At 45.2% G+C, this 11,765-nt stretch overlaps 1 long non-coding RNA gene and 1 other non-coding gene across 2 annotated transcripts; both read left to right on the forward strand.

Moving 5' to 3' along the window:
* Positions 1-6,859: 6,859 nt before the first annotated feature.
* Positions 6,860-10,087, forward strand: LOC119470942. Its single transcript, XR_005199920.1, has 3 exons — positions 6,860-7,755; positions 9,157-9,192; positions 9,620-10,087. It is a non-coding gene; the product is annotated as an uncharacterized LOC119470942 (long non-coding RNA).
* Positions 9,249-9,322, forward strand: LOC119470974. Its single transcript, XR_005199959.1, has one exon. It is a non-coding gene; the product is annotated as a small nucleolar RNA SNORD93 (small nucleolar RNA).
* Positions 10,088-11,765: the final 1,678 nt, after the last annotated feature.

The raw sequence follows: 11,765 nt of genomic DNA on the forward strand, positions 1-11,765 counted from the left end.
GGGGTTTCACCATGTTGACCAGGATGGTCTCGATCTCTTGACCTCGTGATCCACCCGCCTCGGCCTCCCAAAGTGCTGGGATTACAGGCGTGAGCCACCGCGCCCGGCCAATGCTCAGGTTTTTAAATAACAAATCTGTCGGGATTTTTTTTTAACAGGCTATTTTGTGTCTCTATGAGGATCAGAAACAATAGGCTATTTTGTACCCACGTGGGGATCAGAGCGCTCTTATCCCAGGGCTTCTAGGATACTCACATGTGTACTTCTGATTGCTGAAATCAGTCACTTGGGTTTATTTAAGCAAATGAAACCAATATGCTTCCGCAAGGACAGATATTCTCTCTTGGCTTGAAAACAAGCATACAGCTGCTTGGAAAAGGCAAGCTACTGGGCAGAGACCTGCTCGTGGCAAACAGCCCAATGATCCCAATTAAAATGTTACCCAACTGGACTGATCATTTAAATCATAAACAATGTCTGCAGTTGCTTTATATTCTGACTACACACTGCAACAACACACTAAAATGTGCACTAAACAGACACAAGAGTAAATGAATGGATTCATGAAAGCAAATGTCTGAGGTTAGTCTATGGATAACATGTGAGTCTGGGACCCTCCTAGGGATAAGGATCAGGCAACTGTAGGATATGGGGAGGGTGAAAAACAATGCACTTTCCCTTCCTTCCGCATTAAGAACGAACTCAGGCATAAGACATAGAATGGAAATTAATGTGCTTGCTTTGTTACTGTTCAGATTGTGTCTTCAGAGCTGAGACACCCTACTTCTCGTCCCAGTTTGGACCTTGGGCCACCATTGCCTTATGCTGGTTTTGGGCAGTGAGGGAAGAAAAGAGGAGTGAATCATCATAGCTGCAGCCTTCAAATAGATGTGTTTCTTCTTTGAGAAAGATGAGCCAGTGGATGTGATGGTCAACATAAGTGATGGCCAAAAATTTAAGCTGGGTAAAATGCAGGTTTATGTTATTGCAGGGTTAATGAGAGACTTTCTTTTCTTTTCTTTTTTTTTTTTGAGACAGAGTCTCACTCTCTCACCTAGGCTGGAGTGCAATGGCGCAATCTTGGCTCACTGCACCATCCCCCTCCTGGGTTCAAGTGATTCTCCTGCCTCAGCCTCCCAAGTAGCTGGGATTATAGGCACCTGCCACTATGCCCAGCTAAATTTTTTGTATTTTTAGTAGAGGCAGGGTTTCACCATGTTGGCCAAACTGGTTTTGAACTCCTGACCTCATGTGATCCACCTACCTCAGCCTCTCAAAGTGCTAGGATTACAGACGTGAGCCACCGCGCCTGGCTGAGAGACACTATTTTTATTACTGTTTTGACCATCAAAAAGCACAAAAGTGGCAGGCCGTACTGGTTCACAACTATAATCTCAGTGTTTTGGGGGGCCAAGGCAGGAAGATTGCTTGAACCCAGTTCAAGACTAGCCTGGCAAAGTAAGGCTAGCTCACAGCGAGACCCCTGCCTCTACAAAAAATAAAAAACAAACAAAATTAGCCAGGGATAGTGGCACATGCCTATAGTCCCAGGTACCTAGAAGGCTTATGCAGGAGGATTTCTTGAGCCCAGGAGGTCAAGGCAGCTATGACTGTGCCACTGCACTCCAGCCTGGACAACAGAGCAAGACCCTATTTCAAGAAAAAAGAAAGAAAAGCACAAAAGTTAAGGCAGTGACACTTATAATGTCCCCAGTTGACTGACTATACACTGAACTGAGAAAACCCTCAGTAGCTTCCAGGATTATGTTATTGCAGGGTTAATGAGAGACAATTTTTTTTTTTTTTTTTTAGAGACCAGGTTTCACCATCTTGGCCAGGCTGCTCTTGAACTCCTGACCTCATGATCCACCCGCCTCGGCCTCCCAAAGTGCTGGGATTACAGGCTTGAGCTACCACGCCCGGCCGAGAGACATTATTTTTTATTTTTTGAGATGGAGTTTCACTCTTGTTGCCGTCTGGAGTGCAATGGTCTGATCCCGGCTCACTGCAACCTCCACCTCCTAGGTTCAAGCGATTCTCCGGCCTCAGCCTCTGAGCAGCTAGGATTACAGGCATGTGCCACCATATCCAGCTAATTTTGTATTTTTAATAGAGATGGGGTTTCTCCATGTTGGTCAGGCTGGTCTCAAACTCCTGACCTCAGGTGACCCACATGCCTCAAACTCCCAAAGTGCTGGGAGAGACACTATTTTTAATTCCTTTCTGACCATGAAAAAAGCACAAAAATGTCAGGGCAGTCACTCACCACTCTACCCCACCCTGTTTCCTCTAGTCCCATCAGAGAAAATCATAGTCTGCACGAGTTCACATTGAAAACGGGACAGGCAGAGGATGGAAGCCAACAGGACCACCTCAGTTTGCATGATTTCAACATTTATGTTAGCACAGAATTGTATTGAAATTCTTTCCTTCTCTGGAAAGGAAAGAGAAAAGAATGAGTAAAAGGCCCAGGGCATTGTCTGGGAGAAGGTCCTCTGCAGAAAAGCATGGGACTGGGGGAAAAGGCTCCCCACTAACAGCAGCAAAACAAGCCAGGGAAGCGCGCAATGCCTCCCATTGGGATTCCTACCCTCCAAGCACAGATGCTCCTCACCTGACAATAGACTTATGTTCTGATAACCCCATTGTGAGTTTAAAATATGGTAAGTTGAAAGTGCATTTAAGGCTGGGCGTGGTGGCTGACGTCTGTAATCCCAGCATGTTGGAGGCCGAGGCAGGCGGATCATGAGGTCAGGAGTTCAAAACCAGCCTAGCCAATATAGTGAAACCCTGTCTCTACTAAGAAAGAAAAATTTAAATTAGCCAGGTGTGATGGTACACACCTATAGTCCCAGCTACTCAGGAGGCTGAGGCAGGAGAATCACTGGAACCCAGTAGGCAGAGGTTGCAGTGAGCCAAGATAGAGCCACTGCACTCCAGCCTGGGCAACAGAGCAAGACTCCATCTCAAAAAAAAAGAAAAGAAAGAAAAGAAAGGAAAGAAAGGAAAGAAAGAAAGAAAGAAAGAAAGAAAGAAAGAAAGAAAGAAAGAAAGAAAGGGAAGGAAGGAAGGAAGGAAGGAAGGAAGGAAGGAAGGAAGGAAGGAAGGAAGGAAGGAAGAAAGGAAAAGAAAAGAAAAGAAAGGGAAAGACAAGACAAGACAAGACAAGAAAGAAAAGATAGTGAAGAAAGTGCATGTAATTTAATACACCTAATCAAGCCAGGGATGGTAGCTCATGCCTGTAATCCCAGCACTTTGAGAGGCCAATGCAGGTGGATCACAAGGTCAGGAGTTCAAGACCAGCCTGGCCAACATAGTGAAATCCTGCCTCTACTAAAAATACAAAAAATTAGCCAGGCATGGTGGCTGTTGTAGCCAAGCAAGTTAGAAGGAACACAAAACGCTCTCATTTCAAATTCAGAGTCTTTTATTGATTTGCCAGCGACCGAGAGACGGCTAATGCTCAAAATTCTCTTGGCCCCGAGGAAAGGGCTTGGTTGTCTTTTATACCTTGATTTAGGTAGGGGAGGGGGAGCCTAGCTGAAGTGGAATTTTACAGAAGCAGAAAAGCAGGTTAGAGGAAGGGGCTGCAGGCACAGGTGTCACCAAGAAGGGGGCTGTTCAGGCTTCTTCTACACAATGATCAAAGGGAAATTTTTTTCTTACAATAGCAGGTGGGGGTGGGGGAGGTGTATGCCAAGCAGGACGCAGTTACAATGGTTACAACTGTTAGGAACAGTATGCTTCAGTGCTTCTAAGTGCAGCATTACCCAGTTATGCACTCAGAGGGGCTGTGGTAGGGAGGGGGAAGCCAGGTTGGAGTTTACAGCTAAGATGGAGTCAGTGATGCTAGCCCAGAGTAGGTTATTACAGTGACAGGCGCCTGTAATCCCAGCTACTTGGGAGGCTGAGACAGGAGCATCACTACTTGAACTCGGTAGGCGGAGGTTGCAGTGAGCTGAGATCACGCCATTGCACTCCAGCCCAGGCGACAGTGGGAGACTCCATCTCAAGATAAAAAAATACGCCTAACCTACCGAATGTTCCAGTGTAGCCTCGTCTGTCTCAAATGTGCTCAGGACACTGACATTACACTACAGTTAGACAAAACAATTGAACGCAAAGCCTATTTTAGAATAAAGTGTTGAATACCTCATGTAATTTATTGAACCCTGTACTGAAAGTGAAAAACGGAATGGTTGTATGGATACTTGAAATACATTTTCTACTGAGCTACCTATTGCTTTTACACCCATCACAAAGTAAAAAAAAAAAAAAAATCATAAATCAAACCATCATAAGTCAGGGACTGTCTGTAGTTCACCACATATGTGAAAGACAAGTCAAACAGATACCAAAAGAAGAAAATTCAGCACGATTTATCAAGCATCGACAATGTGCAAAGCGCTAAGCTACGTACTGGGAATACGGGAATAAATTCACATTCAAGGTGACCAAGCCTGGGATCAAACCCTACCACTGTGTCATTGTGGGCCTTGAAGAGTTTTATGGTATAAACATTCAACTACTTTGGGAAATAATCTTTCTCTGATAAGGATATTTAGATAAGAAGGTTTTTCCCCCTTATCTAAATATAATCTAGGCATTTACGCTGAATTCTGGGGATTCAGTAGAGAAGGAAACAGAGTTCCCATGGAGCCTACATTCCACCATCATGACAACTCTGCTTTTGGAGAACACCCTAAGACCAGCTCCACCCACCAGAGAAAAATTCTAGATGGGGCCGGGCATGGTGGCTCACGCCTGTAATCCCAGCACTTTGGGAGGCTGAGGCGGGCGGATAACTAGGTCAAGAGTTGGAGACCATCCTGGTCAACATGGTGAAACCCTGTCTCTAAAAAAAAAAAAAAAAAAAAAATTCTAGATGATACATTAAAGTCCCCTGTACTCTATTATCCTATGATTTTTCTTTATCTTTTTAGAGACAGGGTTTCACCATGTTGGTCAGGCTGGCCTCGAACTCCTGACCTCATGATCCCCCCACCTCAGCCTCCCAAAGTGCTGGGATTATAGGCGTGAGCCACCGTGCCCAGCCTCTGTGATTTTTCTTTAACTCTCTTGGCCTCTTTCTTCTTTGAGCTCCTAAGTTTCATGCAGTGTATGAGTTTCCTTCTGGTCATGCCACACTTACTGCACCTATAGGTACCTCTTCCCTCTGGAAGCCTTCCCTGTAGCCTTAGCAGGCTGGGCTTTGTGGTTTTGTGCTGCGCTCTTGGCACTCTTCGTGGGCTTCTACTAGTGGGTGAATCTCATTTTATATTCCTCACTTTAGTGCAGGGGCAGTTTCTCATTGAACTTTACACCCTCTAACACCAATCAGTACCTGGAATAGAACAGGCACTTAATAAATACTTGTTGCACTGAGCAATCTGTAGGGGCCAAGGTGGAAAGTTTTCCCTTTGCCCTCTTAAGGTTCACTACAAAATCTACTTGCAAAAGGCAGATTAATTGGAGAAAAGGCATATAAATGTATTTAATGTGTATACCTGGGAGCCTTCAAATGAAGACCCAAAGATATAGAGGAAATTGTCCATTTTTATGCCTAGGTTCAACAAAATATGGGCACTGGCATATAAATATGATTGGACAAAAAGGGTATGATCTAAGACTAATAGAGAGGGAAAACCCAGCAAGTCTGTCTGTCTAGATGCTTCTTGGCCTGAGTACACACCCTTTCCTTCTGCGTATGGGACAGGAGCCCCTCTGGAATGGGAGTCTTATGACCTACAGTCAAACACGGGAAGTCAGATAAGTCTTTATGGCCAGATTTTACACAGAATGGCAGAGGGAAAGTGCCCACAGTCATGGTATTAATTCCCTCTTTGCAAAGCGCTTGGTGACTTAAAACAACAGAAATGTCTTGTCTCACATTTCTGGTGATTCGAAGTCCAAAATCAAAACATCAGCAGAACCAAACGCCAAGCTCCCTCTGAAATCTGCAGGGGAGGATCCTTCCTTGTCTCTTCCTAGCCTCTCTCTGGTGGTGGCAGGCAATCCGGCCGCACTCCTGGGCTTACAGCTGCATTACTCCTATCTGCCCCTGTCCCGCCACATTCCCGTCTGTCTCTGTCTTCCTGTGGCATTTGACACCGTGTGATAAGGACATTAGTCATGTTGAATGAGGGTCCAGCCCAGTGACCCCATCTTGACTTGACTACATGTGTGAAGATGCAGTTCCCAAGTTAGGTTGCATTCACAGGTGCTGGAGGTTAGGTCTTCAATATGTCTTTGGGAGTGGGGACACAGTTCAGTCCGTAGCACCCTTGTTGTATAGGTAGTGCTGCTTAGGCATCCAGCCAATAGACCTGTTTATTTACTGCAGTCAAAATACCTTCTCCCCTTCCTCCTCCCAGCCCAATGACACAGAGGTGCTTTGTGGGCAAGACATTTGCAGGGCGTGGCCATTATTCTAAGCCTACCGCACTCCAGGCACCTTACAACCTCTCTTCTATGAGTTTGCACCCCCGACCCCCGCTAATGTTCTAGGGGGCCAGTCTTCTGTTTCGTAATTAGAAGAGTCTTGAAATAAGCACTCAGGGTTGTGCTTATAATAATAAACACCAGGCAAAGGGGAGAGGAGGTACCAGAGATAAACATTATTTGAGTGGCAGCAGCTTCCTCTGACCTTCGACGAGATAAAGAGACATCACAGCCGGCAAGAGTTTGGGACAGATGATCCCGAGTCCACAGACTCCCCAGACTCAGAGGCCGGGGCAGAAGGGGACCTGGGGCCGCGTGGAGTGGGGGGACCCAAGGCGGGGAAGGCCCTGGCCGCCGGCAGGGGACGCGCGAGGGCCTCTGGGCGCCGCGAGTGGGGCGGGTGCTGGGGCAGGAGCGGCCTAGGCGCAACTTTTTGGTTGGTGCCACCCCGCCCAGGCCCTTTTTAAACTTGTTTTCCGCGGTTCCCTTCCTTTTCGACCGCGGCGCGTGACTGGGTAAGTGGGCTCCGACTTGCCGGACGCGGGAGCCGGCCAAGCGGCTCCAGGGCTCCCCCTTGCCCTTCTAGGCGCGCCCCTCGCGGCCCCCTTGCCCACCCCGGCCTCGGCTCAGCGCCGCGGGGAAGCCTCCGTTAGGGCTCCTCGGGGGTGGGGGGCGTCCTCGTGGCAGCTGGACCCTTCGTCCCGGGTTAGGACTGCCGGTGTCCTCGTGCGCTTGAAGGGGCAGCCCCCCTTCCTCGAGGATCCCACCCCCACCCAGCAGAAGCTGCCAGGCGCCCGTCAGCGCCCGCCCCTGAGCCCCTGCGGTCAACGGATCCGGCCTACAGGCAGCTTTTAGTCCCTTTTCAATTAAAGAAATGATTGCATTTTGAGGATCAAATTCCGACTGCGGGCGGAGGCGCCGAGCCCTGGACGGTCTCCGGGTTCTTGGCGCACCCGGGGTTCCAGCCTGACCGCGCGGGCTGACGTTGCCTATTTAGGAAGTGAGATCTGAGGTCTGAAGCGCTTTAAGATTCCAAGCGGGGCAGTATAATAGTGGGGTCACCAATCTCACGGAGGTCACTTCACTCGCGCAGCCACCAGCACCCGCCACCAGTGCCGTTCATTTGCTACTGGCCCGCAGTCGGATAATTTAAAAGGCCCAGAGGGACGAGTCTTGCTGGAGCCCAGGCCAGCAGTGAGTTGAGCAGAGCCCTGTGAGCCCTAATAAAGGAGCCTGCGGTTCCTCCTCAAGATCTGCTTTTTCAGAGTGGCCAGAGCGTTGTACAACACAGGGCCAGCTTCCAACATTTTCAGGGTGTGAGGAGGCCCTTCCTGGTTTTCTGTCCTGGGAAAAGTCTGAACTACTGGGTTCTGACTGGGACAAGGACAAGGCTTTGAACGCCTAACATATGTCTACTAAGGTGCAGGAATACGCAAGGCTGCCCTAGAGAACGTTTGTCTTGGGAAGGGGAGTGTTTGGAGCGGCTCTCTTTTAATTGTTCACTACTGGTACAAATTGCCATATAAAGGGATACTTCGCGAATTTAGTAAAATCGATAAAGATCTACATTTAGATTTGAGTCATCAAAGGAAAGAATCTTTGTGGCTATCATAGGTACCACAGTTTTCTGTTGAAATGTGAAGCTTGTGGTTTGTGTTTTCCTCAGTTGTGAAAGATTGCTGCCTTTTTAATGAAACCAAATGCGACCCATTTTACCATGCTTTAACAAGGAAAACTTGTACGTTTGCAGTCTGGGTTCTAGGCACCTTTTTTCCAGCGATATAGATGGGCCCAGAGCATGGACAATTTTCCTTCCCTGGAATAGCTCCAGCTCTGGCGAATAGCCACAAACGGCACAGGAAGATGGCAGTGGCGAGGCCTTGTTTTACGTGTTAGGGATTCTTACTGAGTCAAATTGTTTTAACTATTCAATTTAAACTGTGAGAGACACTATGTCAAGGAAGCAGTGTGAGCTAGTGTCTACTTAAGGATTGTGAAAACTGAGCAAGTTCCCAGAACTAGAAACTTCTCAGCCCCCTGAACTCAGCCTCAGGGTAAACGAGTTTAGTGCTTCCTTTGATTTTTTTTTTTTTTTTTTTTGAGACTGAGTCTCTTGCTCTGTTGCCCAGGCTGGAGTGCAGTGGAACGATTTCAGCTCACTGCAACCTCTGCCTCCTGGGTTCAAGTGATTCTCCTGCCTCAGCCTTCTGAATAGCTGGGATTACAGGCATGGCTACCACAACAGGCTAATTTTGTATTTTTAGTAGAGACAGGGTTTCTCCATGTTGGCCGGGCTGGTCTCTAACTTGTAACCTCAGGTGATCCGCCCACTTCAGCCTCCCAAAGTGCTGGGATTACAGGCATGAGCCACTGCGCCAGCCTATTCTTTTAATTTTTAAATCTGTGGAAGGTTTGTTTCATTTTTCCTAGGCAAATATTGTTGGGATAATGTTTCTTTTCAAAAATGGATAGTATTTGATGCTGATGAATGGAAAGATGGTGACTTGACCATTTTTTTCCAAGCTAGAAACTACAAAAGACCCCCAAGTGTCAGGAAAAATTTGGAGAATGTAGCTTTGTATAAGAATTATATTCAGAGATAGCAATTTATTTACTCCTCAAAGGTAGCTAGTGGATAGCCACTATAGAGACCACTCCATAAAAAAACAAAATTGCATGATATTCTTAACATTGTCTTTCACTTTTTTTAACCAGGTGTGGTGGAGTTTCAAGATGGCTGATGAACTTAAGGTATGGGCCAAATGGAAAGAATTTGGGTTAAGTTATTAATAGTTGAATTGAAATCCTGGCCAAGGATGAGAACTCTAATCTGATTTCATATGCTTCTGCTCTGATGGATTAAAGGATTTACCTGAGGCCAACTTGATATGCAGGAATTTATTAGATGGAATCACACCACTGCCCCTTTTAAAATTACGCTTTAGATAAACATGGGGAGAAGCTCTTAGTAAATAGATAATACTACTAAGTCAAGAGAAAAGCAGGATTTTGAGTAAAAAAAAATAAATTTAGCTGTCACAACATTGTGTAAGACAGCAACAATGTGTAAGATATTGGGGAATGTTATTTACTTACTTGCAGTTTTTGTAAACATAGTCTAGAGAGTACTGTATTTTGCTATTTAGTAATACCTACTGTGATACTTTTTTTTTTACAGGTCTGGTGCTTGAAAGAATCAGTGAAACTTTTCAAGTAGATGAGATGTATTTGGATATGTTACCTTTAGTATCTACAGAATAGAGGTTGCTTTTTTTGGTTGTTCTTTTCATAGTGGTAGCAAGGGTGAATTTTGAGATGGCCCCAACCTATAAGTTTTGTGTCTCTGCCTTATAGTTGAGTTCATCCTGTAGAAAATTTTTATGGAATTCAATTTCATTATTTAAAGTAGTTTTTCTATGAACCAGCTGTGGTCTGTAACTTGACAGTGTTAATACCAAAGAGCAATACATTAATCATGTTCATATACTCAACAAAGATGTGATTTAACTCTTCTTAAGATTGTTATTTTACAATATAGTCTTTTTTTCTTTTTTCCTTTTGTAGTTTATGAGATCTGAGTCTTTTTTTTTTTAAGGCTCCACTCTTGTTTCCCAGGCTGAAATACAGTGGTGTGATCTCAGCTTACTGCACCCTCTGCCTCTTGGGATCATTCTCCTGCCTCAGGTCCACAAGTAGCTGGGAGTACAGGCACACACCACCACACCTAGCTAATTTTGTATTTTTATATATTTTTGTTTTGTTTTGAGTCTTGTTTTGTCTTGTGCCCAGGCTGGAGTGTAGTGGCACAATCTCTACTCACTGCAACCTCCACCTTCCAGGTTCAAGTGATTATCCCGCCTCAGCCTCCCAAGTAGCTGGGATTACAGGCTAATGTTTGTAGAGATGGGGTTTTGCCATGCTGGCCAGGCTGGTCTCAAACTCCTGACCTCAGGTGATCCACCCACCTCGGCCTCCCAAAGTGCTGGGATTACAGGCACAAGCCACCATGCCCACCCGGTATAGTCTTCAACATTACTGTTGAGCCATATATAGGACAATGGTGGAGGAATATTTGCACATCTATAGTAAAATGCAATGCTATCTTCATTTTTTGTTGGTATGCTAAAGAAACTTTTTAAAGTATCTCACTTTGGTTTGTGTATTTTATGTGCTTATACATTTTTCCATAGTACTGTACATCATTTTAGTGATTAAATTTGACACTTTTGACAGAAAAACAAGTCCTTGGGATCAAAAAGGCATTAATTGCAAATGGACAGGAGGGAATCATTAGAGTGATTCTACAGTTGTTCTGCATCTAATTATGGTATGACTATGCATTTGTCAAATCTTAACAGGATGAATTTTACTGAATGTAAAATCATACTTCAATAAACATGACTTTATAAAAACTTAACCCTCCTTGGCATTTCAGTGGCATTTCCAGTGAAATCTACGTATGGCAAGGTGGTTTGGGGGTCACTATTTACATTAACTGCCAAGTTGAAATAGCAAAAATGCATCAAAGTCACTCTTGGGACATAAGTCACAGAGGTGACTCATGCACAGAATAAATACCTGAGAAGCAGGGCCAAATGACACTTATGTATCGGCATGCTCATCAGTACTGTGAAAATTTCTCTTCTGGACGGCAACAACACTGCTGTATCCACTTCACAGCAGCATTTTAAGTCTCATCTGTGATGTGTCCATTATGTCCATCTCCATAAGAGATGGCACAAAGTGGGATATGGAAAATCTGTTACATGTGCCGTTACTCTGAATACTATGGCTTCCCTGCAGTGTTGCTTTCCATATTGGCTGTTTTCCATTCCAAGAAAGCTTAGGATGTTCTTGACAAATACTGGCTAACCAAGAAATTAGAAAAATGAAAGGAAGCGGAGTAATTGGTTTGGGGTTGAAATGAGTTGATGCTGCATAAACCACATGGTTGACTCTGAAAGACTGGCTGAAAAGAGCCAGTCTGCGTTCCTTGTCCCTATTGCCTTAGAGTAATCAAGGATGCTTCTTAAAAAGGATAGATTCAAGTATGGGTTGTGAGTCATTGTTCTTTTCTGTGTGTAATAGGTCTAACTGTTGAGCCCTGCCCTGGTGACCAAGTATTTGCTGACATAAGTTGTGTCACCTTGCCTGTATGAGCAAAGTACTTCAGATGTCCCTTATGATTCTAAGTTTGATACCTTCCCTGCCACTCCCCCACTACCAAATCTCCTTAACTTATACCCTAGCAATGCAGAGTTGTCCAATATAGAACCTGATTAAGCATAGCACCACCCAGGAAAATGGAATGAGTGGTTACAGTC

Source organism: Cebus imitator, unplaced genomic scaffold, assembly GCF_001604975.1.
Source record: "Cebus imitator isolate Cc_AM_T3 unplaced genomic scaffold, Cebus_imitator-1.0 Scaffold45, whole genome shotgun sequence".
Lineage (NCBI taxonomy): Eukaryota > Metazoa > Chordata > Mammalia > Primates > Cebidae > Cebus > Cebus imitator.